Here is a 26,755-nt window from a genome sequence, read left to right as displayed (position 1 = left end):
AAAGGTGAAGATTTATGAAGGACTCCAGATGTCTACCCCAGAGAGCCACAGATGCTGAATAAACCCAGGGAAACCAGTGTCATCTCTGATTGGCCAGCCACTTCTAAGGCCTTTTAACTAGCAAGTTAACACTGTCAACTTGTAAAGTTGACTCTTCTCAGATAAAGGGAAAGCATAAAAGGATAGAGGAACTTTATAAGACTAGAATCCTTAATCAAGCATTGATTAAGATCCATAAAAAATAACTGCTTAACTATTGCTTCGTTATTTCCTGTGTGTGTGTGTGTATTTAGTGTGTGTGTGTGTGTGTGTGTGTGTGTGTACAGATAAGCCCAATCTGACTTCAGGAAGTGACAGACTTGTACTTCCCTCTTAAGTTTGAACAGGATCATTAATCGGTCATTAACTGCTGAGCAGAGGTAAGAAGTGTTCCTTTTGGGCCATATAATTTAATTGACAGGCTTGGCAAGCTATAGACCACAAGCCAAATCCGGCCCAATGGTTATTGTTATAAATAAAGTTTTATGGAACACAGCAGTCCTCATTTGTTGGTGTATCATCTCATGACTGCTCTGCACTACAACAGAAGAAGCAGGAAAGCTAACTGCAACATAAACTGTTTGTATACAAAGTTGAAAATAGTTACTCCCTGGCCTTTTACAGAAAATGTCTACAAACTTCTGTTCTACCAGTTCTAAATTTGTCTCTCACAGAGAGACCAGCAAAGTAGGAAATAGAGGCTGATCTCTTATCCTGGATCCCTGTCAACCCTAGACAGAGAAAAGCATCCAAAAATAGAACTTTGCTCTTGTAATCTATTGAGGTTTGCAGGTTATTAGATATGACTTCCTAAACCCTAATCTAGCCTACCCTAATGGATGAAGTTTATATGCTATATTGTGATGGACTTTTTTTCTGAGTATATATATTACATGCTGTATTATGAAAGGGAGCAAAGAATCTAAGGGATTTTTTTCCTTTTTTTCTTTTTCTTTTTTTTTTGTCATCAGGCAACTTAGAATGAAGACAGATTGTGTTTGAGTTCTCAACCAACATTTAGTCTGGAACTTTTGCCTCTCTAAACACAAATTTCCCTTATAGGAATCATCCCAGTATTTGCTTAATTTAATATCTGAGAATTTCCAATAGGGCACAGTGGTGACACCTGTAATTCCAGTAGTTTGGGAGGCTGAGGCAGGAGGATTGCAGGTTCAAAACCAGACTCAACAATTTGGGGAGGCCCTAGCTAAAAATAAAATAATAAAAAGGACTGAGACTGTTGCTCAGTGGATAAGCACCCCTGGGTTCAATTCCTAGTACAAAAGAAAAGGAATTTCCTTAATACAGTACACCCCCAAATTATTGAAGTACTTAGAGGAAGATATTTTCATAAACCCAGAATTGACCTGCTGTAGTCTTTCAGGATGAGTTCTTACATTTGGGCTTCAACAGATTAAATATGGGAGAAACATGCACACAGATGGCTGCACTTGCTCATTTTGCTATGTTAGATCTTTCCCTTTGAAGGGAAAAAGAAACAGGCTACAGCTGATGCTGCTTTTTGGAAACAGAGAAATGGAGACCATGAGAGCATCATGCTTTGTGCTCCTGGTATCAGCCATAGAAGGCAAAGCCAAAGAGAATCTTGCCAAAAGAAGTGCTCTGATCTGATGAACAGAGACAAGTCTGCAGTGTGAATTCCAATTTTGTTTTTTTTTTAACTCCTTGTGACCTTCAATCACTGACAGATCATTGTCCACCTCAGTTTCCCTTTCATGTACAGAGAGCAATCTATCTAGATATCTATCTAGCACAAGGAGATTGCATAACAATTAAAGGCTCAGGTGTCTATAAAACGTGGCAGGGGAAAGTGGATTGAAAGAGGAGATAGTGCTCACCAAGCAATCTACTCACTAAAGGTAATAAATAGGCATTAGGAAGGGAGAATGTTTGGGAAATATTGTGAAATCAACCAGAAGCTGCTTAGTCAGTTCAACAAATCAGCAGTCAGGATTCTCACTAAATCGATTTTGTTAGAATTCTTACCCATAGGGTACTAAGCCAGGGGACTGCAGATAAGTGATTCACAAGTCATCTTTTAATTTTAATGACTCTTCCTGAAACTGGTGCATCACATCTGAGCAAGATATATGTTGTAAAGACAATTTGGGCAATTTTGAGCAACAAAACATAGCCAGATTATTGAGGTGCAACAGTTGGCACTAATAATGTGGAAAAAGAATAATTTAATTCTAACAAAGGATTTAGACAAATTATGAAGTAAAGTGGTAGTGGGAGCTGTAAGAACAATTACTAAAATATTTATCTACAGATTTTAATAAAATAATATGCAATCTCAAAAATGGAAGAGAATACTTAATTAAGCAAAAGTTTAGTTATACTCAACCACTCATAAGAGTGAAAAACAATAAGCACTGGTATACTATGGTCACGTAGTACTACTTCAAGATTCTCTCTTCAATTTGTATGACACCTGATACAGATTCAGAAAAACAATAGTCACCATAGATATTATCTTATAATCTTAGATATTTTGTAAATTCTGGGTGACAGAGAGGGAAACCAGAAAAGAATGTCATTTTCTAGCCTTTCCACCTGTGTGGTTTTGATATTTTAAAAGCATTGTTTTAACACTAGTTTAGAGCATTTGCCATTATTCTGATATTGAGCTAAACTTTGGGGATATGGTGGTTAAAAATAAAAGAAGAGATCCCATGCTTGCCTTCAGGAAAGAAGCCTAATTAGAGTCACATTTATAGAAAAAAAATTGCTCATAACAACACTAAGCTCAGGAACAATTTGAGTGTAGATATCAGCTTTGCTCATCATAGCACACCAAGGTTTCCCAAACATTTGCACCAGTACCTGTTGCGTACAACAAAAGGAAGAAATACCAAAATTTCCTGAGTGTGTGCTATATGACAGGTACTATGAAAGTCATCAAAACATGAGTCATATTTTACTTACTTATCACGACAAACTAAGAGGTTTATTCTTACTGCTTCTGTTTTCCAAAAGAAAATGCTGAACTTTTCAGGTGCAGTTGCACATGCCTGTAATCCCAGCAACTCTGGAGGCTGAGGCAGGAGGATCAGGAGTTCAAAAGCCAGCCTCAACAACTTCGTGAGGCCCTAAGCAACACAGTGAGGTCCTAAGCAACTTAGCAAGACCCTGTTTCTAAACAAAATATAAAAAGAACTGGGAATGTGGGTTAGTGTTTAAGCACCCCTGGGTTTAATCCTCAATACCAAAACAAAACAAAACATAACAGAAACAAACAACAAAAGCACTGGAGTTGAAGGAGCCTGAGATGTCAGAGCCAGAAGTTAGAAGCAACCTGGCTCCATGAGTCACCACCAGGATGACATCTGTCAAGGGAGCCACCTTACCTTCCCCAGGCTGAGATGTGAGTGAAACAAAGTTTTTATTTCGTTAAACAACTAAGATGTGGGGTTTATTTGTTAGCTGTTGTTAATAACCCTGGCTCACACATTATGTCTTTTTTTGTGAGTAAATGAAGTAAAATTTTTTAAGTGAATAAGTATAGAAAGACAAAGAGCAAATACTGCCAAGGTGCCCTTTAGTTTAGCATCGATGCTAAGAGGCAAAGACAGGTGTCCTGACTTTCTGACCGAGGCTCCATCCACCATTTAAGGAGGCTCCAAGAGCATCTGCAGGGCATTATCACCCTTACTCTGTGTTCTTGGAAGTTCATTAAAAAGTGGCTACAGATGAGCTTTGCCCTCCTAGGCGTTCTCCACTTGGCGACCTGCTCAAAACTAATTTGAGAGCCCTTAGAGACTGCTAAGGATTCAGAGCTTCATTAAGGTCTCAAACAAGCGCTCAAGCAGCAGATTGCACACCAAGAAACCAACTTAGAAGCTACAAGCAGCTCATTTGAACTTTGAAAAAAAAAAAGCTTTGGCAAAAGGGCAAGAGCATATTTGTAATTCCTAAGGGATAGCTCATGTGCTTTCCATTGGACCTGCTCTGTGTCAAAGGCCAACTACCATCCATTATAATATACTAAGTTAGTTATATGAATATTATGTTTAGAAAAATTCACACACTGAATCAAGAGCAAAATTGGACCGTATCCATCACTGGGGAGTTTATCATTCCACCAAGACAAAATTCTTTTTGCTCGAATTCAAGGCTGATTTCCCCTGAAATACAGGATTTTCCAGATAAAACCAGCCACTGGTCTTTCAAGAATGGTTTTCAAGGTTAATAGGAGCTGCCTCTTGGGAAGATACTGCACCCCATAATGCATCTGGCTGAATCTTTGGTGTCATTCAAATGTTTAGGGGTAAGAGTGGGAGAATTCCTTCCTGTCCTCTGAGACGATCGTTTTATACCCCAAAGCTTCAATCTCGTTATTCTTAACTTAGAGCATAATTAAAATGTTGTTATTGGTCATAAAATTAACCAGATTTTCCTCTCTTTTCTTTTCCTCTTCAGCGTTTGACTCCCTGACCTTCCTCAGTAGAGAAGTCTATGGGCTGATTACACGCTAACTGTACAAGTATTTCCTTTTATTTGTCTTAAATTTTCCCACTATTAATTTCATTGAGAGCATACTTGTTCTCATGTTATGAAATAGGGTAAAGACAAAAGAAATATTTTTACTACTCCATTGAAACTGAAATTTGTATTTGCATCTCCTGATGCTTCAAAGACTATTCACTTTGTCATCTCCCATCCAGAAGTCCTGCGTTTACGTGACCTGTTGGTGCACAGTGTAACTTTTAACCAAAGGTTCTTTTTTTTTTAAGATTTATTTTTTTCGGTTAGACACAATACCTTTATTTTTTTTATTTACTTATTTATTTTTATGTGGTGCTGAGGATCAAACTCAGAGCCCCACGCATGCTAGGCGAGTGGTCTACCGCTGAGCCACAACCCCAGCCCTTAACCAAAGGTTCTTTACCAATTGCTTCCTTGTACTTCATTTTACTATTCTCCCAAGCAAATTGTTCTTCTGGTTAACAAGAATTTATGTCTTCCTGTGACAGTGGCCAAAGTGTTGTGTTAGGAACTATCACCAGGCCACATTAGGACCTTGATAGGAAAAGTGACCAATGGGAAATGGATGGAAGGTGAAATGGTGACGAAGTGCCTAGAACAATGACTGTGATATGGTTTCAGATCCGGACTTGCAACTGAATATTTGGATGTCTGTTTGTTTAAGCATCATAAGACTCAGTTTATTCATCTTTAAAATGAAAATAAAGGTACTATCTTTTATGTTGCTGTTATTATCCCAGGAGTGTCATTAATAGGAGTTAATATTATTTTTTTAGATATTAGAACTGTGGGTGTCCCTCAATGGTAGAGCACTTGCCGAGTGTACATAAGGCCCTGGGTTTAATCCCATTACACTGTGCATGCAAACAAAATTAGACATATGTTGAAAGGTTCTGGTGGTATGGTGTGAGGGATGGCTGATATGTCAGAGGCTGGACTAAAGTTACTATCAGGAAAACATGGCTGAACTTTCTATAAGGACATCTGGCCCCGATAAGACTTCTGTAAAACGTTTGATGTTGCTGCCTTACCTAGACTCCCTTGGAAGTTCCATTGCCCCCTCTATATCTGATATGTTCTAAGCTTCTAAAAAGTTTTTCTAATGCTCTTTCTGTGCTGATCACTGACTGACAGAATTCATTCCATAATTTACTTTCAAATCAACAGTGTTGCCGTAGATGAATGGCAGGTTTAGCTAACCACACATAAATCTGACCTGGCCTGAACATAGAATGGCATTCCTGATTCAGGGTGAGAAGTTCTACGAACCATTGAGTCATGCTCCCCTTATAAAGAAGAATGATTTCCCTTCAGATTTATAGGTTCAAGGAATTATATTTCGTGATCTTTAAAACCACAACAAAAGTATGGTCAGGGACCAGGGCACTTTACTTGTGACCTACATCTTTTGCTACTTCCCCTTCCAGTCACTCTGCTCAGTCCACTCTGACCTCCTGGCTGCATCTCAAACTCTTTGGGCATGTATCCCATTGGGCCTCTGCCAAGGCAGACCTCTCTGTTCTTCTCCCAGATGTTCATGTGACTCACGCCTTCTTCTACTTGACTGAATGTGTCCTTCTCAGCAAGACCCACTCTGATCAGCCTGTGTCCACGCATGCTATGACCTCCTATGCTGTTCTACTGTTTTTTTTTCTTTTGTACTTATGATATTCAAATATATTTGATAACATTTATTATGTGTAATTACTTGGTCCTCTCCTCAACAAGGAAAACTCCATGCGGACAGGGGTCTTCAAGTAGTTTTCACACTTGAGAAACCCCAACTATCACCTAGAAAAGTAGCAGGAACACAGCAATCAGTAAATATGTATTGAATTAAATAAACTTAACACATCAATTTCTTTCCATTAATAATGCCCATGTTTTCTGCTTTGCTCATGGTCAGTTTGAAAGTTAAGAGGAATCTGTGTTCTACTCATTTGTAGCTATTTTTTTTTTTTATGCATGGAACTGGATGATCCTGTTTCCAGTACCCCAACCCCACAATCAGAAAAATGAATGAAACATGAGGTAAGATGGTCACTAAGTTAGGATTATCAATTTACTCAGATTGCCTGAAGAAAGGAGATCTGAAGATGAAGAATATGGAATGATTTCAACAAGAATTGGAAGATAAAAGGAGAAAAAAAAAACTTTGTTTGCATGGCACCTTTCAATATCTTATGTAATGATTTTATTTTTACTATGGTACATTAGTAATAAATATTTTTATGTTTATGCATTATAGATAGATTTTAGGCAAACAATGAAAAATAGTACCTTTATTTCTATTTTACAAATGACTAAATGAAGTTCCTATTGGTTAAATAAATACACATGGACACCCAAGTGTCAGGTTGCAAGTCAGGATGGGAAACCATTCCCAGACATCATTCCATGCTCTCTGCCACCATTACATTTGCCATCATTTGCCCTTCACAGCAACAATGGATGACCAGTATGAGGAGTGGTATTTCCATTTGCTGAAGAGAAATGCAAGTTTCATACAGTTTACTTAGAACTTGACCCAAACTATAATGAATTAACAAACACTACGGGCCTCCTGACATATGTGGTGATGTTCTAAGTGTTGCCCATAAAAATTCTCATACAATGAATAGGCTCATGAATGAATAAACCAGTTAAAGTTTAACACTACAATCTCCAAAGTTATCTTGAAATTATTTTCATATTTTCAAGCCATGTGCATTAATAATTAAAATATTTCAAATTAGAGTATAGAGAGAATAACTAAACTATCAGACTGCATTCCACAAATAGTATTGCCTTGAGCTCTATCCATTTGAATTAACCAAAAAATACCACTAATTAACTAGACTTAAGCAAGGGCCTGTGCTAGGCAATGTGACCTTTCCATGTCACATGTCACTGGGATTACATTTTCTCTCTGATGTACATGTCATTGGTCACAGCAGGCTTCTAGGATTTGACACCATGAATTTATTTGATGAAGTGTGCATGGAGAGATCAGTTTGTTAATTTCTAAGCACAATCCTGAGCCATTTTATACTATGGTGCTGCTGCCTTCAACTTCTTGAGCATATCAAGAGTTGGCTGTTTTAAGGATACAAGGGTGTGGTTTATTAAACACAACCCCATATTGGGGATAAGGAGACCTGGGTTCTACCAGCAGTTTTGCTCAATTTAACTGTTTTTAAATAAGTTGCCTTAGCTCTTAGAGTGCCATACCCACCATTTTAAAATTAAGATTAAATAAGTTATTATTGAGGTTCCTTTCAACCCTCACCACTAAAAAGGATTTTACTAAAATCACCACTAAAAGGATTTTACCTTTAAGTGATCACCAAGCTAGTACCCATTCTTATGGCCATACCCTAGTATTTTCTTTCTTTTCTGGGAGAGTGGGGATACAGGGATTAAACTTAAGGGCGCTCAACCACTGAGCCACATCACCAGCCCTATTTTATATTTTATTTTGATACAAGGTCTCACTGAGTAGCTTAGGGCCTCACCAAATTGTTGAAGCTGGCTTTGAACTCACAATCCTCCTGTCTCAGTCTCCGGAGCTGCTGGGATTATAGGAATGGGCCACCACACCTGGCTACCCTGACATTTTCATTTCTCAGGATCCCTCCATCTCCAACATCCTAAGTAAAATCTGTCTCATCAAACAAACCTCTTGTTTTTTGTCTCTCTGTGTTTATATTCTTATTGGACACATTCCTTGAACTCATTGACTTTGATCTCCATTCTCCAGGCCTCTCCCTGCTCTTTTCCATGTCTTACCTGATGTTTACTTCCCTCTTCATGGCCTTTGCCATTAGTATTTACAGCCTCATCAACCTCTCACTTTGTCCTTGACCATGTCTCCATTGAAAATCCCCCACACTGGACAAAGCTGTGCATCTAATCCTTTTCCTTGGGAAGTTTAAGAATTCTGTAGACAATCACCTAATTACACACACATACACACATACATACAACTGCTTTGATGATACAAATAATACAGATTCTTTTGACTTAGGATGGAGTTATGTCCTTATAAACCGATTGTAACTTAAAAATATCACAAGTCAAAAATGCATTTAATATGCCTAACCTACTGAACAGCACAGTTTAGCAACACAGCATGCTGTAGAGCACTGATCCTTTCAGCTCCTGACTGGAAGCTGTGGCTCCCTGTGGCTACTTAGCCTCACAAGAGAGTATCCTATTGCACATCACTAGCCTGGGAAAAGATCAAAATTCAAAGTGCAGATCCTATGGAATGCATATAGATTTTGCACTAACAAAAAGTTGAAAAATTATAAGTGAAACCATTATAAATTGAGGATTATCTCCACTGTATTTCTCATCTCATTTTCTTATTCACAAACCACCACACCATCTACTTACAAGAAAAAAAAAGAAAAAACAAACTAAACAAAACCACTTGAGACACTAGAGATCATTGACACTTTCTCCTTATGGCCTTCTAAGTCTAGAGTGATCTTATAATTTATTGGTTAACCTAGACACTTGGGGACATGAGTGCTGTTGCCATCATGCTGGGACAGCATGAATAGTCCTGGACTGTTCTGGGTGGAGCAGGTGTACAGTCATAGCACTTCTGACCCATAGAAGGTAATGCACATCCCCTCTATCACTGAAGAGATGTCCTCACTCACAGCTTTGCCACTGGCCATGATACCTTGGCTTCTTCCAATAGCTCTGACTAGGGAGGATTGGAATTCTGCTGGAAACTTTGAATAACAACAAGCTCAAAGAAAACAAGCTAGCCCAAATTTTAAAACAGAAAACGAAGAATAAAAAACACGTTTTAAGGTTCTAAGTCTATTATAACCAATGGCAAGTAGACGAAGCTGAATAAAAATGGACTTAGAAAGTATTTAGTAATATTTCTTTAAATCAGTGGGATTTAAAGAACAGAGACCTTACTTCTTAGAGTCTTTTCAATAAAACCCACAGTTTAATCTCATTGAAAACACTCATCTTGTTAAATAAACATTATCTAATGAACAAAGGATTTTAACAAAATCCTTTCATATCTTGTTATTCTCAAGTATAAATTAAAGCTTTTAACTTGTCTTTATAATGCAACCTCAATCTCAACCCTATGGCCCCTCACCATAGTACTTAATCCTGTTATTTCTAAAACATGGAGACCACTTTGTCCAAGGAAAATGGAGGATAGGGATAAGAGAAAGAAAAAAAGGAGACAAGGAAGAAAAAGATCTGAAAACTTGAAGTCTAGAGGTCTATTATATTGGTGGTATTCAAGACATAACATCTGTATATCCAACCTGTGCTTAGGATGCATGTCTACAGTTATTCAGCTTGAAGCAATGCTGCATTCACCAGAGTCTCAGAGACTGGCACTCTTGACATCCTGAGAACATTTTCTTCAAAGGTTTTGAAAATGAAAACTGATGGCTGTCCCCTATCATTGGTTTAAAATAATAACAATGTGGGTGTATGTGAATATGTTTAGGAAGCATGGAAAGCACATCAATTACAAATTTCTTGGTTTTGTAAAGGCTATAAGATGGATAAAATTCTTGATGCAATATGAACTCTAGAATGGAAATCTTAATCCACTTTCTTGCCTTATTTTCTTATATCTGTCGTACATCTGGATGTGAGAGCAGAAGAAAGACAGCAAAAGCCCAAAGTAAAATTTTGAAGTAGAAACAATTTGCCTTTGATGATCTTTTTGGATCCTGAAGAAACTTCTCCCATTTTAGAGCTAAAACAACAACAACAAAACTACCCTCTCTTCCTTTGAAGAAAGAATCTGCTCTCCTTATTTGAATTTCAATGAAAATGTGTTTAATAAGCTAGTAGTCCCAGTTTGCCTTTATAAGTTTGAACTTTTAAAAATTCTCTGGTTGTGGATTTAAAAGGAATTATAAACACCAAGTTTCAAGCCATGCTGTGATTTATAGAAAGGAGTATTCCCGTCTCTATTAACCCGTCACACTTAAAATGCTAGTTTGAAGCCAGCTCTGCTTTAAGCATTTGGCAACAATGGGTAGACACAAAGTCAATGGAAAATGGTAGCTGGTCTGTGGACATTAGAGGCATTATTGATCTCCTAAAGAGAAGGAAATAGGGCAGAAGATTCCAGAAGATGACTTTTCAGAACAGTAAAGCAAGATTCATGGCAGCCATCATGAACACCACCCAGTTAAGAAAAAACCTGTCTGAATGTCCAGAAAGTGACTCTTTTTAGTCCCAAACCAGGGTCTGAGATACTTGAACCTTTCTCCTCTGTACTGTTTCTGGGACATCTCATGTTATAACCTTCTCCTTGTCCAGAGCTCCTATCCTGCTATTTCCTATCTCAATATAATAAGTTTAAAGACTCAGAGTTCAGAGGGAGAGGGACAAAATGTCTGGATTGAATGTTCCCAACCCCTTCACATTTAGTCATAGAGCAGCAAAAGGGAGGATTTGTGAACTAGAAGACAGGTGGTGAAGCATAAGAGTCTCAAACAGCCCTGGATAACTGCGAGTGGGAGCAAGAGAGCCCTGCTAGTAAGCATGAGCTCCAGAAACTTCATATTATCCATAGTGGGAGATGAGCGAAAACTAATGAACAAGCCTTGAAAATTAACTCTAACAGAGAAGAGAGGAAAACAATGCTCAGTTTTAGGTTAAAAGTGATACTAGTAATAGTCCTTTTAATGAGCTGCTTTGCATGTGTGCCTAATCAAACACGCTGTGCAATAACTGTAACAAATAACATGAAATTTGTTGTTAGATTAACATTTCTTTGCAATTTGCTTGATTACAATAATGAATATTTTCCCTGTATGCCCTGAGTCTGTACTGAGAAGTTGCTTGTGAAAATCTTGTCAATACATAATCTGCACTTAACATGTTTATTAAGGAGCTGTGCTCAGTGCTAAATACTCTTTCCACTTTAGAGCATCCCCAACTCAGCACTTTTGACATACTGATCCAGGTGGGTCACACTTTGCTGCAGTGAGCTGCCCAGTGCATTACAGGACATTTGGCCCATCCCCAGCCTCTATATACCAAATGTCAGTAAACACATCTAGCCCAGTCATGGCAACCACAAATGTCTCCAGGCATTGCCCAATGCGCCCTTTGAAGGGTAAAGTTATCCTAGTTGAGAAGTCAGTGCTGTAGAAGGATTCTTCACATGCCTGTAAACCTAAGGCTCATGGTTGCCTTCTTACCAATTTGAAACTTCAACTAGAACTCTGCTTATAAACAATAACAACTACTTCAAATATTCTCATTTAGCAGGCTGCCTAAATTCCGATTCTGGTGACTTGCAAAATGGTTTGTCTCTTACCAGGTTTTTTCCTGATTATACAAAATCTCCCCATTAAGATTTTTAAAATGCTAAATAAGTTACTGTGACCCTAAAATAATGCTTATACCACATCTACCTAGGAGACAGGAAAGAAGAAGGATCCTATCATCTTAGCCAATTAAACTGTTCCATTCTTAGAAATCAAAGCAATATATTAGTATAGTACAGAAGAACTTTATAAAGATTTAGCAATTATCAATTATTTAGAAACAATTAACTCTGAGAACACTGAACAGCACAGTATAACTACATTACAAATATGAAGAAATTATTTTCTTTTTATTTTTCTTTTAAACTAAATGCAAAAAACTTCCAGAAGTGTAAAAACTATTTAGCGTCAATGGAATTTTTTTCTTGTAGCCTCATTGTAGAATATAAAAATTACATCCTTGAGAATGAAATCAAGTGTATCACAACATTCCTTCTCATTTAAGAGTTAATCAATCTCATCAAATGGTAAAAACAAAATATATTTTTAAAATATTAAAAAAATTAATTGAGCTGTATTATTTATCTTCTGCCCAGACTTCTCACCTATACCTCAACAATGAAAATCAACACTATGTGAAACACTGGTCAAATACTTTACAAGGAAGAGTTAAATGTCCCTCAAAAGCATCAGATAATTACCTAAGCCAGAAGCAAGATGTTAGACTAGGCAGACTAATGATCTGATCTAGGATGGTAATTCCCATGGTTCCTAAGGAGCACAAGCATCAATCATTTAATAAATATGTGGTTTCCATTGGACTCCAGAGTGGGTGAAAAAAAAAATCTCAGCAGTGAGAAAATTGCCCAAGTTTTCCTGGTATATCAATATGTATGTCCCTTAGAGCAAGTCTATTTCTAAGATAACACATTTCTAATCTTTCTTTCAAATGCTATTATATTAATTAATGCCAGAGTAAGTACCAGGGGGAGAAATCCACATAACTGAACAATAAAGTGACAAGTTCAAACAAGATCCCACAACTCTACTTTTTGAATTAGTTTTCTTTTTGATCATAACCATTTTATTTTATTTTTTTAAATTATAATATTTCTGACTTTTTCCACTTTTCCACTTCTCAGAAAACTGTGCATGGTTTCCAAAACACATGGTCTCCAGTTATTCTGTGCCAAAGAAGATACACTTGACTGTAAGTCTTATATGAAGACTTACTGAATGCTCATAAGCTGACAAATTTTTTTTAAGTGTCATATGGCAGGGTTTTTCTTTTAGTGTACAGTTCTATGGAGTTCATGGAACTACAACCCCAATCAGGATAAAAAACAATTCCCTCATCTCCCAAAATTCCTTTGCATCACCCCTTATCATACTATATTTCACTGCAAAATTGTCATAGATTTTATGCCATTTTTTTTTTGCAAAAAATAGGGTGCAACCATTATATGAAACTTCTTTCCTAAAGTGCTGGGATTACTTAAAAATCATTTATTACTAAACTATCTCTGGTGCTAGATTAGGATGAACAGAATATTCGTGAACATACGGCGGTGATGATTATGCAGTGAAACATCATGCCATAACCTCTGGCAACCACAAATCGATTTACTATTGCTATAACTTTCCCTTTTCCAGAATGTTATGTAACTGGAATTATACCAATGTGTAGCCTTTGGTATAATGTACTCTCTGACTATGCCTGTCTTTGAGAATAGTCCAGTTTTGTGAATATATCAAGAACTTGTTACTTTTTTGCTTCTGAACACTAATGAAATGTAAAAACATAGTCAATATTAGATGAAGGATACTCCGTTTGATTCTAGTTTATGACTGTCACAAAATGAAACTGCTGTAGACATTCGTCTACAGGCTTCTCCTTGAACATGACTTTCCATTTTTCTTGTTTAAATGACCTGGAGTGGGATTTCTTGGGCATAGGTTAAATATATATGTATAATTTCATAAGAGACTTTGAAAACCCCATTCCAGAATAGATAAACAATTTTGCACTCCTGTCAATAAGATGTAAATGCTCCACTCCTTCACCAGCACTTGGTACTCTAGACCAAGAATTGTAACCTAAGAACACTAGAATGACTTGATTAAAACAGATGTCTGTCCACATCAGTAAGATAGGCTAGGACACAGTTATTATAAAGCAGCTAGCAATCCAACTGGAAAATAGCATTATTTTATTTTCCAATAAGGTATTTTATGGAATATATTTTGATATTAAAAATATGAAACAATAAAGTATTAATACAGTTTTAAAAGATCCTCTACAATTCTATTATATAATTTGTTAAAAGGAGTTGTAATGGGCATGAACTATGTGGTTAATATTTTTTAAAATAATATTTTACCATAAAAGTGGGCTCCATGTTTTAGAGACTGTCCATAACACATTCGTTAACTCAACAAATACCTGGAGAGTGTTATTATGCTATTATTCTGAGAATAGTAGTGAATAGGACACAACAGGCCTTTGTCCTCATGAGGCATGGTGTGTATCTGTGTGGGTGGGTGGGTGGGTGGTGTTTTTCAGATAACAGTGATCAATTACATGAGAATTTATTCATTCTAAGGATAGGCCTATAATATATTACCTGGAACTATTTCCAGGAGAATTTAGCATTGGTTTGATCAATTCCAGGTACTCATTCATTGAGAACATAAATAAAACATCATAAAATATCAATGGTATTTTAAGTCTGATTTCATAGAAAATGATGGAATTATCAGATGTTTCTGAGAAGTTAGTACAAATTAGAAATGAAGTAAAATATATAAATTTTAGTAACTGAATAAAAACCGTCACTTCCAAGATTCTAGAAAAGTAGTTCCAAAATGCAGACAGAAGAAAAACTATGAAAGATATTTAAAACATCAAAAATGTAGATGAATGGAGAGAGATCTCAAATGTCATCAATGGTGAAGACTCAATTCCCCTTTTTGCCTGAGAAGTGTCACCACATTCCATCTCTGCTCTGCCTTCTTTCTCTGAAAACTCACTCTTGTTCAGATTTCTAGATTTCCAGCTCCATATAGGGCCACACCAGGGTTCTCCTGCTGTAATTCCTTGGGATGGATGGCTTACTGCCCCTAAAGCCTGTCTGCAGCTACCCAGTAGCAAGCAAGAGACTGTAAAAAACTGGATTTGTCCCCATCTCAGGATCCCAATACACTGCACCCATTCCTCATCTGTGTCACCCAAAGGGGAAAGAAATCTGATATGAATAGCTCATTTGAGATACACTAAGGAAGGGATAATAGGCCAGCATCCTTCTATCCTTGTGCACTTAACATTGTTTCCTTTGGTAAAATGCCGCCCATTGCCTGAAAACACTGTGAAATTTTCAAGGAATTGAGAACCTCATGCTTAAACAAAAGGCTGAGTCAGTTTCTGGGAGTTAAGCAAGTAACTCAAGAATTCATCTGCTAACAAGCTTCTTCAGAAACGAAGCAGCCTGAACATAATCAGTTCACCCTAATTGATTGCATACAGTTTTATTACATAACTGATGGTTTTAAACTTCCAGCCAATTAGTTTGTCAAACAGAGGTTAAATTCTTGACTGGTTTACTCAAGCTAAATTTAGGCAAGATTTACAATACAACTTGCCTCATCCAGGCAGCCGAAAATGCACATTCTCTTAAACAAGTGAGATTAGTATGGACTTCCCTGTAACCAAAAGGAAAAAAAAAAGTTTCATTAAGACACTAGTCTTAAATATCCAAGACTTTAACTCTCTGTTATATTTTACACAATGAAATTTCCTTTGCTATATAGTTAACTAAAATTTTTTATAGTTAGTATTACTGGTAATACTGTATTTTAAATTATTAAACTAGAATTAAGCAAAAATCAGCTTATTTGTCCTGAGATATTAATCCAAAGGAATCTCACAAGCTTAATTCACTGCCTGTCAGTCAGTCATAGATTTCACCAACTTCTTTTTTCATTTTGTTCATTTGTTTGTTTTTGTGGTGCTGGGGATTGAACTTAGGGTCTTGCACATGCTGGGCAAGTACTCTACCACTGAGCGACAGATACCCTAGAACAGATTTCACCAACTTCTAATGCTAGGCAGAGATTTAAATCTGTCTGAAATTTTCACCATTTATTTCTGGATATGTTTCTTATAGTCCAACCAAGTCATTTAAAATAATCCTCATTTTAAATACTTTTTTTTACCTTACATTTTGAAGATTCCACTAATTTAAATTCGAGTGGGATAAGGTACAGTCTTTTCCTAAAACTACTCAGCTAAAGAAATATACAAACTTGCCAGTTTTCACTAAGGATCTATAATGATTTTATCCCGTGCTAAGAAAAATGAAACATACAAGAAGGGCTAGACAAGCTATGCATGGGGTTGCCACCTGTGATCCCAGGCATGTGTGGGCTGAGACAGAAGAGTTGTAGATTCAAAGTCAGCTAGGACAATTTAGAGGGAGACAGTTTCAAAATGAAATAAAATGGACTGGGGATGTGGCTCAGGAGCAGAGTGCTTGCCTAGCACAGGCAAGATACTGAGTTCAATCAGTAGGAGCAAAAAAGAAACAAATAAACAAAAATAGGAAGGATCAGACATAGATACAGGTGTGACATAAATCCAGGCTAGTGTTAAAATATTGTATTAGGGAAATTTTTTGAAACTAATTAGTTCTTCAAATTAATAGGAATTCATCTGAGTATTTCATAGAGCAAGAATCAACAAAATTTTCCTCTAAGTGACCAGATGGTATTTTAGGTTTTGTGAGTCAAGAGGCAAAACTAAGAATAATATATACACATACATGTATAATAAGAAAGAAAAAAAACAAATTTCCACCATTTGTTGTTTATGGAATTCAAAACTTATATCAGATTTATCATATTTCAATGTAATTAGCAGAACTGTTCTACATTTATCATATAAAACTCAATAAAAAATAAAGAATTCAAATGTACCACATTTTCTCTGGGACTCAAAACTAGCAAAAATCCATCTTTCTTTCTTTATGTTTTTTTTTTCTTTGCTTGTACTTGACTTCAACTAAATGGCATTGAATTTTCCTTAAATTTGTCCTGGATAAAGAAGGCACCAAGACAAATAGCTCCCTGCACTCAAATTGCTAAAATCCCAAAGAAGAAAGAAAGACAAATTACAATAATGCATGTAATATGTGAATGATTAATGTATATACATGGTGCTCCATAAACATTTGTATAAAATGCTATTGTTCATAGACAGAGGTCTTCTATAAACACTGTTGAAGGTTTTTCTACAGATATCTAATTCTTCCCTGGCTCTTGGAATACTTAATTGATTAAGAATGGCCACTGCATGACTGTTCTGATCCATTTTCATTATACAGATGTATTAGCACTGGGAATCCCAGGGTACTCCAGGTGATTTTGACTAAATCAGAAGAAACAATGAGGACATAGTTAAGATATACTTTATGTTTCTACTACAACTATCACAATACATTTTCTTTTCTCCTAACAATTAAGATTTTGAGGGTCCCAGTTAAAGCAGGACTTTCCCCTAGTAATATCAAGAATTAAAACCATACTTTTTTACATTAATTTAAAAAGAAACCAAACTCTCAGTTTCCTCCCTCCAAAGCTGCTCTGTGGTGAACTGTGACCCAAAATAGAGTAGCATGCCTGACTGATGAACTACAAAGAAACTTGGACCCATTTTTATTCAGATATGAATCAGATAATAACTTCAGCATCTCTCTGTTCCATATCAAAAGGATGTGGATGTCTACCCTTTTTGTGTTAGTTTCTGGAAACCTCAGATGACAATAAACACACATACAAAGTCAAGATGCTCTGCAGTTTCTGAGGCAATGCAGGCTGTTCACATCACTGCAGTAATGACCTTCATTTGAGCCTGATAGGTTGTTTGTACTTCACTGTCATACTAGCCATGCCAACACGGAAGGGAAGCAGTAATCAGAGAGAAAGGCCACATCCAAAGTAGTGACTGCTGATTTGGAAGACTGAGTCAAGAGTGGAGTGTTGAGGACAAGGCAATCTAAAACAACCAGAATGGAGATGTTGGATAGATAGTTGAATATCGGCCTGGGGCTGGGAGTGGGAGTCAGGGTAGAGTAGAGAGTTGAGAGTCCTCAGCAAAGATCTGGGAGTCAAAGGCCAGGGCATTGATACGATTCAGAGAGGAAAGAGGAGAAAGAAAAGATATTAACGACAAGAACTTAGAGAACACTAACATTGAAGATAACAGTATAAGAGGATTCAGGTGGAGAATATGAGAAAGAAGGAATGGCTGGGACAATTTTGGCTCCCAACTTTTTCTTTTAAAAGAGAAATATGATTAGGTCAAAGGAACATTTGAAGATTCGTGTGCTTAGTACTTGATATAAGAATTGAGAAAACTCCATTGTCCATAGCAAAGGACATGAGGGCTGCTGATGGACATGTCCCCAGCTCAGGCCACTTTTCAGTTATCCTGGTAGTGATGGGAAGAAGAAACAGAGGAGTGCACTGCCTTAGAAATTAAAGGAAGGTAGAATTTTAAGAAGAAGGGGGTGGACTCAGTGTTAAATTCCCTGAAGTTCACATAAATAAGGGCAAAATAATCTAATTGATTTGGCAGTAGCTAATATTTCACAGTGCAATTTCATAAAAAAAAAAAATAATAATGGGGAAGGGACCACAGTGCAGTGGTAAGAGACCGGGAAGTAAGGAAGTCTAGGAAGGCAGATTGCTCTTTGAAAATTTTGCCTATGAAGAGATGAAGGATATGACACTAGCCCCAAGGGATGTCGGGTCAAAGACTCACAAAAATAGTTTTGAGACACAAGTAGAAACCCTGTCTTGGAGCGACTCCTCAGAACCCGATGTGATACACCTGCAAAGCCAGCAGCACAAATGGAAGGCTGCCCTTCTCTAGGAAATGTCTCTCCCATAGGGTCCCATTTCCATCTAAAAGTCCACTATGAAAGACTCATTTAGTTGGGCCTTAAAGGCTTTTTACTGGCAGCAGTTTTCTATTAAAGTGCAAATATCCAAGTAACAACTGGAAATGAGGCCAGGACTGATGCTCAAAGAAGAAAGAGAAAGTGAGAAGGCAAATGCAAAAAAAAAAAAAAATCCTTTTTACCTGATTCATGGTTTTTCCTGAGCTGGCCCTGAATTCATTATCGATAATAAAAAAAATCATGAGTTTAGATATAGTCAGAAAGGAAGAGTTCTGATCAATTACTGGCTTTGACTAGCTGAAGTTATCATTTATGCTTTTTTACACAGAGGGGCATCATACCCAGAGTATCAATTTCTAAGAATAAAAAATTCAACTTAAATTTAATACTAACATGGATCAAAATTAAATCTATTAAGGTGATACAGGAGGCAGTTACAAATGTTAAATGCCCCAGGGCTAAACTTATGGGAATCAATTGTTAATTTTCCCCTACAATTTACAATAACAGAAGGAAGGAAGTGGGAAAATCTAAGTCTCACAGTGATTCCTAGGTGACTTTCCTCTCTGGGAATTTCTTCATCAATTGAAACAACTCCCTGATGCTTGTGTTTGTAGTATTTGCTACTATCTCATCTCAATTCTTTTTCTTGTCCTCATAGGTCTACAAATAGTGGAGGCAGGTCAGTCACAATTTATGGATACCCCATAGATATGTGCCTCCTTGTGCATGTGAACAACTAGAGGTAATGCTTCAACCTGTCTGAGAGACACTGCCCCTTTGATAAGGTGCTCTTCATTTCTACTTAAAATTGAACATACTTTCCCATTCCTGTCAAGGACAACTTTACAGACACCATTTCTAATTCTCACCTCCACTTCAGAATCAGTCCATAGTAGGATACTGGTATCATAACTAATAAGTAAGGGAGAGAAAAGGATAAATGAGACAAAGACAAGGTGGAAGAGGAGCCAATAGACACAAGAAAAAAAATTCTATTTTCTTAATCACTGACGGTTTGTGTCTCACTTCCTTGTCTGTCCACTCCTTCCTTTTTTCCTGTAGTCCAATCCCAGGTAAAACTCTTTATTATGAAAAGTCTAAGAAAGTGTGATTCTTCTCTAAAATATAAATGAAGTTTACTTCAATGCTTTAGATAGCCAAGGAATAACAATTTGTTTTATATGTGTATATAATTCTGCCTTTGTCTAAAATAGCATTTGAGTCCAGACCCTAACTTTTGGGTTTGAACAATGATGGAGATGCTATAAGTTGAACCTTTACAATTATTACAAGGTACTAGAGAATTCATGTAGTAATGAAGCATCATAAAGAATGGAAAATATAGTATTTTAACACATAGATTCCAACTTTTATTTTATGGCAATTACTAAAACATCTTAAATTAAAAGAATTGTAGAATATATAGGTATCTATTGTCAAAATGCATATTTCCAATATCAATAAATAAGTAACAATAGTCAATGTGATACTCTGATTAGTTTTTTTGACATTAAAAGAAAGAGGATGATTTTCTAATCAAAAAGTTTGCAACTCACCCTAATGAAGAATCTTGAAACTGAAAATGACATTTGAAAAAAAAAAAACAATGACCAACATCTTTGCTCATTCTTTCTGCTTTCTTTTGCCTCATTTAAGATGTTTCTATTTATATTTAAGATCTCTTCTAGTCCAAAGGATAACTGTCTGCAAAAGAGAACAAGGAATCTCCAGTACAATGCAGTCATACCAGGAAGCAATCCTTAGTGAGCAGAGCACAGGCTGGATAGAAACCCTGGTCGCCCTCCTCAGCAGACTTGTATGTACTCTGAGTCCCACATCCTCCCAATTTCTCAAGCAATCTTGCTCTTTATGTCTACTTACATGTCCTTGTGAGCTTTAAAGTATATCCAAGATCTCTCCAATCTTATCAAATCCTTTCCCCCTTCTCAAAAACCCCAGCGACTATCCTGTCTCCCTTAATTCCAAACATTCTGTACTTGCTAGACTTCCTAACAAAAGGCTTTACTCTCAGCATGTCTGCATACTCCTATTCCCCAACCCATTCCTGTTTGACTTCCAGTCTTAAGATCTCTCTGAACCTGCTTATATCAAGATCACCAATGAGGTCTGTTACTGGATCCAATGATCTCTTTGGTGATCAAAGCTTACTGTGTTTCCCTGGTTGCAGCCCTTGACACTATTATCTAACCCACCTTGAAATGTTTTCAGTTCAGGAATTTAGTGACCTTACAATTGCCCTGAATTCCTCCTTCACATCTATATACTCCTTGTGTATATGCATTGTAAGATCCTCCTTGCCTAGCCATTGCTTCAGCATGGGGCAGGGATTCTTCTCATTCTATACACAATTTCCTTCTGTCTCTTGGTCTTGGCTGCCATCCATTGAAGGATTCTCAAATACTCTATTTCTCATGTAAACTATGTACACAGCTGTATATCTGACTCCTTCGACATTGCTTGAAATGTACAGCATATTCAATGTAAAACTGAATTCTTCTCCAAACCTGTTCTCTTCCGCACTCGGCACCACCAACCACTCACTGTTAAAGGAGCAACGTGGGAGATATCCTTGCCTCTTCTGTCTTCGTGATCCCCTAAATCCAATCAGTCATAAGGCCAGCCAATTTCACTCCAGAAAAATCCCATTTGAATCTGTGTACTTCTCATATTATCATTCCAATCTGTGCTGCCTCATTTTCTCCTGCTTCCTTACCTTCTGCTCTTGCCCCCATCCAAGTTACTTTAACTGGAAATTCAGATCATAATTTTTAAACTGTAGAAATGATCATAATATTTCTTCATTTAAAATTCTCTGTGAAATCATCACCACTCTTAAGATGAAGTCAAAATGATTAACATGGATTATTAGATATTCTGAGAACTTATCATTCCTATCCCAATATTATGCGCAATTCTCCAGGCAGATTGAATTTCATATACAGCCCTTTAAGCCCCCAAACAGTAGCCTTTAAAAACTAAAATATTTACTATTTGACACATTCTAGAAAAGTTTCCTAACCCTGCTTTAGATATAAGCTTAGTTTCCTCCACTATGTGTCCCTCGATGTTCTTGAATTACCCAGTTATCACATCCATGCTTTATATTACAATTAGCTTCTTTTAACGTCTCATTTTCACACTGGATTCTAAACTCTCTAGAGTTAACATATCCATATCCATCGTTATCATACTGTATCCCAAGTGTGTAGTACATGGTAGTCTCAGTAAACATTTGTTTAATTAGCCAAAATGAAAATGAAAATAAATAACGTCTTTCACATTGCTGGGGTTCACATATAGATCCTGGGAGCACTTCTGTGGGTGTAGGACTGGGGCTATTATTTATCTCAATTTTTTCAAAAACAATAATTACTTATGCACGTTGTCCCAGCAAAATAATTAATAGTTCCTTCTTTCCCTCTCCAAAGTATCCTACTTTGGAGCAAGTTAAGAAACTTAGAAAAATTTTATACGCCCAGCTGTCGGAAAGAAGGGATTTCCTAGACCATTGATGTAGAGAAGGTAGTGACCTTTGTATAAAAAGGGCAGAACTCTTCTACTGGGAAAAGAATCATTATAACAAGTAGTGTTCAGAATCCAGAAAACTTACCAGTAAAATACTGCATTTATGGAACATTAAAAACTAAAATACATTTTGTTTACTGACCTGGAAATGAGCTTATTATTTTTAACATAGTCATTATGTGAAAACATATGGAAAATAACCAAATTCTTGGAAATCAATCTATCATGAGTTTGGAATAGTCAGTATATTTTACAATTAATGAATATCTTTTTGGTAAGTTCTTTTTTGTGTGTGCCAAATGGAGAATCGGCTGTTCTGACTAATCAGTGTTTGGGAATGATGAGTCATTTGGGTATACAAAATTTAGGAACTGAAATCACATCTGACTCAATGCCCTCCTTTTGTGAATACAGATGTGGAAGACCAGGGAAGTAAATGTTGCTATGGTGTGTAAAGCTCCTTCAGCAAAATTAAATACACAATAATTAAATATCATATTTACATTTTATTTCTTTTTAAAATGATTTAGAAATCATTTTGAATTTTTATGCTTCAGCTCATCATACAGAAATCTATTTTCCACTTTAGGCGTACATGAATCTTCCCTATCCAATAGAAAATATTTTTAAGATTTCCCGTTCATTTCTTTTCTAAATGTCTTGCCATCACTGGTCTGAGGTCTAGTTCAAACTCATCAAATACACATCTAATATTATCAATAACAATGTTAGAACTGACCACGTATGATGTATAGACAGACTATAACCTTATATAACTCTTCTCATTACAAACAATCAGATGAAGGAAGTGCTACCAATTCAGAAATTCTAAAATGAAAAAACTAGTGCTAGGGGCAAATAAGTTGAGCAGGAATACAGAGCTGAAAAGTGATACAGATGTGGCTTAAGTCAGACCTTTCCAAGTTGACTAAGAATCGTTATACCTATTTCCTTTGGAGGTTGCACTAGCCACTCCCTATAAGCTACTTCAGCTTCTCTCAGTTCCATCTCTTACTCCAGTTTGCTGTGGCTCCCAGTTCCATGAAGAGAAGGTTAACTGTGCCTTGCCTTCTGCCCAGGGGGCCTTTCTGATGCTACTGCATGAGGTGAACCACTTAGTGTTCATACATGTGTAATCAAGATATTTTTGGCTAATCACAGACATGAATCTCTGTCTTTCCCCTTTGCCCATGAACAGTTTTTAAATACCTTTTGTAAGGGTCTTCAAAAAACCTCACAAGGTCAGGCTTCCTGTAGGCATCCTGAGTTGCTTCCTCCACTTTGTTTTACTACTGCTGTCCCTCATTCCTATTCCCTGGGACCACTTCCCAAATCAATCACCTATGTGCACGGCTTGGTCTTGGGCCCTGCTTTTGGTGGCATCCAGGATAAGAAGAAGCCATTTCCTCCACCATCTGAAATCCTCTTGTCTCTATCCCTCAGCTTTATAGAACTAATATTCAATAGCTAACAATTTTTATCTGAAGAGGAAATCCCCTGTCTCAGATGGACCTGACTTCTTCATTTCCTGTGAATAGCAGAGCTATCTGCATCTGTAGGGTCTCAGGTCCATGTTGAGAATATTTGTCTACCTCTGCTGGAAGCCCTTCTGATTAGTCAGGCTCCTTGAGTTGGAAACATAAGGATTTATAATGAAAAAGAATCACAGTAAAAACAGAAAGAATGAAAAGAAAACAAACCAATAAAGAACCTATCCTATCATAACATTGGAGGTTCTGGTATTTGCTGGCTTTGGAGGGAGTTCAAAATAAATGAAAGAAATGTGTATTTTATTAAATGCTAATATTTAGAAGATGGGGGAGGGAGAAAGATAAATGCTTCCAATCGTATTTGCAAATATGAGGCATCTTCTGTGCCCTCCAAAATGGTTACATGTTTTCCTCACATTTGAGTAACCTACTCATATTTGGAAGTAATGCCTGGGACAAACAAGAAAAATGTACTCAGAGTAGCGAAGCTGCACGTGCATCTCACCAACAGAGATGGGCACCACACTGTGCTCTCAGCCTAGACCATAATACAATAATGAGCTCTCTCTAGCCAAGTTGCAGCTGCCCACCGACTTCCTCCACAGGAAGAGCCTATTGCTTCTGATCCCACATAGGCGAGCCTATAATAAACTCTATCCTTCCTTGAAACATCTGCTATTGTTAACATGATCTCTATTTGTCTTGAAGTATAAATAGTCCCCAAATTTCAAGAGTTCAGAATACACTGAACCGTAACAGCATAGCTTCTTCCTTTTCTTTTTGGTAGGAGCCTTATTCCTCTCTTGGGTTTTGAAATTCATTTCAAGAACAACAATGAAATAAAATGGAGAGGAAGATTTGAGAGGGTCAGGAGTACTCGAGGGGGTCAGAAATGAACAGTTCTCCTTGGTTTTGTTTTTAGTGTATTTGCCGTAATTCACATTGACCATGAATTTGAGCCCTTTTCTGTATACTCTTCTCCACACTGAAGTTAAGAATTTATCAAGATTAAGTCAAGAGGAGAAACCCATTTACTATTACTTATTCCTTGTTTAGTCCTCATGTGGTTTACAGTGTTCAACTATATTAACTTTTTAATTTTTCTTGAGCAAAACACTTCCTATTCTTTTTAATTCACACACTTCTTTTCAAGAAGAGAAAATGAGGTGATCATCAGCCTTTTGTGCCCATATATTTGGTCTTTTGGAAAAGACCAAAGCACTGAAGTCTGACAGACCAGGCCTTGCCACTAGGTAAACTGGCTTTACTTCTCTGAATCTCAATGTACTCATCAAAATGATGGATAAAATGCATATTAATTTTATAGTACTGTTAAAGTAATGAATGAAATAGTGCATGTAAAGTATTTGATAAATACTAATAGTAGAGGATAGTCACTTTCTAGAGGTGTGACTGAAATTTCTAGCCTGACTGAGACAGTCTATGGTCCTGGTATCTGAACTCAGATGTACAGGAATAAATCCCACATGAATATTCAGCTGAGGGGTTAGAACAGATAAAAGACTTAGAAGAAAGCCTAGCAAGGGGTTAAGTTTATAGCTCAGTGACAGAGGACTTTCCTCTCATGCAGAAGCTCTGAGTTCCATTCCCAGCCCTGCCAACACCCCCCAAATACTAGCAGTTTGCCAACACTTTATAAATGTTAGCTATTCATCACTACATTAATAATGCACAATTAATTATCCTTATTATTGCCATCAGTTTATTGAATGAGCTACACTCAGCAGGTGCAAGGGAGGAGATTTAGTATTTCTAAACAATTATCATTTAAACTCATGCTGTCTTATGATTTTTCTCAGATCCTGGGATGAAACTCTAGGAAGAGGATACAAATTTTGATTACTTTCAAATATGAAAAATCTCAAACCAATCTAGTATCATCTCAGATCCTTTCAAAAACCTCTTACTTTCCTCTGCCTGAGATCCTCTCAGTGACAGGGGCAGGAGGGAATTTGGGTTGACTTTTCAACATTTTCCTTTATTCCTCCTCCTCCACTTACTTTGAGGACTCTGGTTCTCTAGGTTTGAGCTTGGAGCCTGAAGTTGAGAGAAGGGAGTGCAATACAGTGTGAAAAAATCATCCTTGACTAAAAATGTTGGTATTACATTTGCCTGGATAGACCCTTTATGGAATCAAAAACTTCTGTTGGTTCAACAAAGATTTAACCTTGGGATCTGCACTTATCCACCAGGCATGGGAAGTGCCTGTTCCAATTGGTCATTTTAAGACTTCTCTGGTAGCCTCTAGTGTAATGTCTATAACTCACTTAAAGTGACCTCACCCTCTTGGGTGGGTGCTTGTCAACATGATCCATAATGCACTTCCCTAACAGGCCCATATCTGGTCTAATTGGCCAGATATCTTTTTGCTCAGCAAGCTGGACATAGAACTTTCTTCAGCATAAGTTGCTTCAACCAATCTCTTAGTTGTAGAGTCTTCTGAGTATCAAACAACAATCCCTCTCTATCTATAAATTTCTGCTAGTGAAGCCTTGAAGACCAAGTTATTTAGTGTGAAATATGAGGGCAAGCACTATGTTCCACCTGCTGTGAGAAGAGATGGAGAATGCATAACACAATGAAACTGTCTACAAATGATCTTCCCCACAGTCTTCTCTCATGGCAATGAATTCTCACCCCCTCCTGTGTACTGGAGATACAGGATGGGCCAGATAAACAGAGATCACACTAGGTTTCAGCCACTTCCTTTTACAAGCCCCAAAGAGATGATCTTACTCTGCATTGTCCAACATAGTAGCCACTTAGTACATGTAGCTATGTAGATTTAAATTTTAATTATTCAAAATAATATAAAGCAAAAAATGAAATTCCCCAGTTTCATTAGTGATGTTATAAGTGCTCAGTTCCTACATGTGGCTGTCAGTTACCATGTTAGACAGCACAGACAGAAATTTTTCATCATTGCAGAACACTG

At 37.0% G+C, this 26,755-nt stretch overlaps 1 protein-coding gene across 1 annotated transcript in view; it reads right to left on the bottom strand.

Moving 5' to 3' along the window:
• Pkhd1 (PKHD1 ciliary IPT domain containing fibrocystin/polyductin) overlaps nucleotides 1–26,755 on the bottom strand; it is a 426,978-nt gene that overhangs the window by 58,045 nt on the left and 342,178 nt on the right. The window lies entirely within an intron of this gene.

This window comes from Urocitellus parryii, chromosome 8 (genome assembly GCF_045843805.1).
Source record: "Urocitellus parryii isolate mUroPar1 chromosome 8, mUroPar1.hap1, whole genome shotgun sequence".
Lineage (NCBI taxonomy): Eukaryota > Metazoa > Chordata > Mammalia > Rodentia > Sciuridae > Urocitellus > Urocitellus parryii.
Note: the sequence above shows the minus strand (reverse complement) of the source record. Positions and strands in the feature narration are given on the sequence as shown.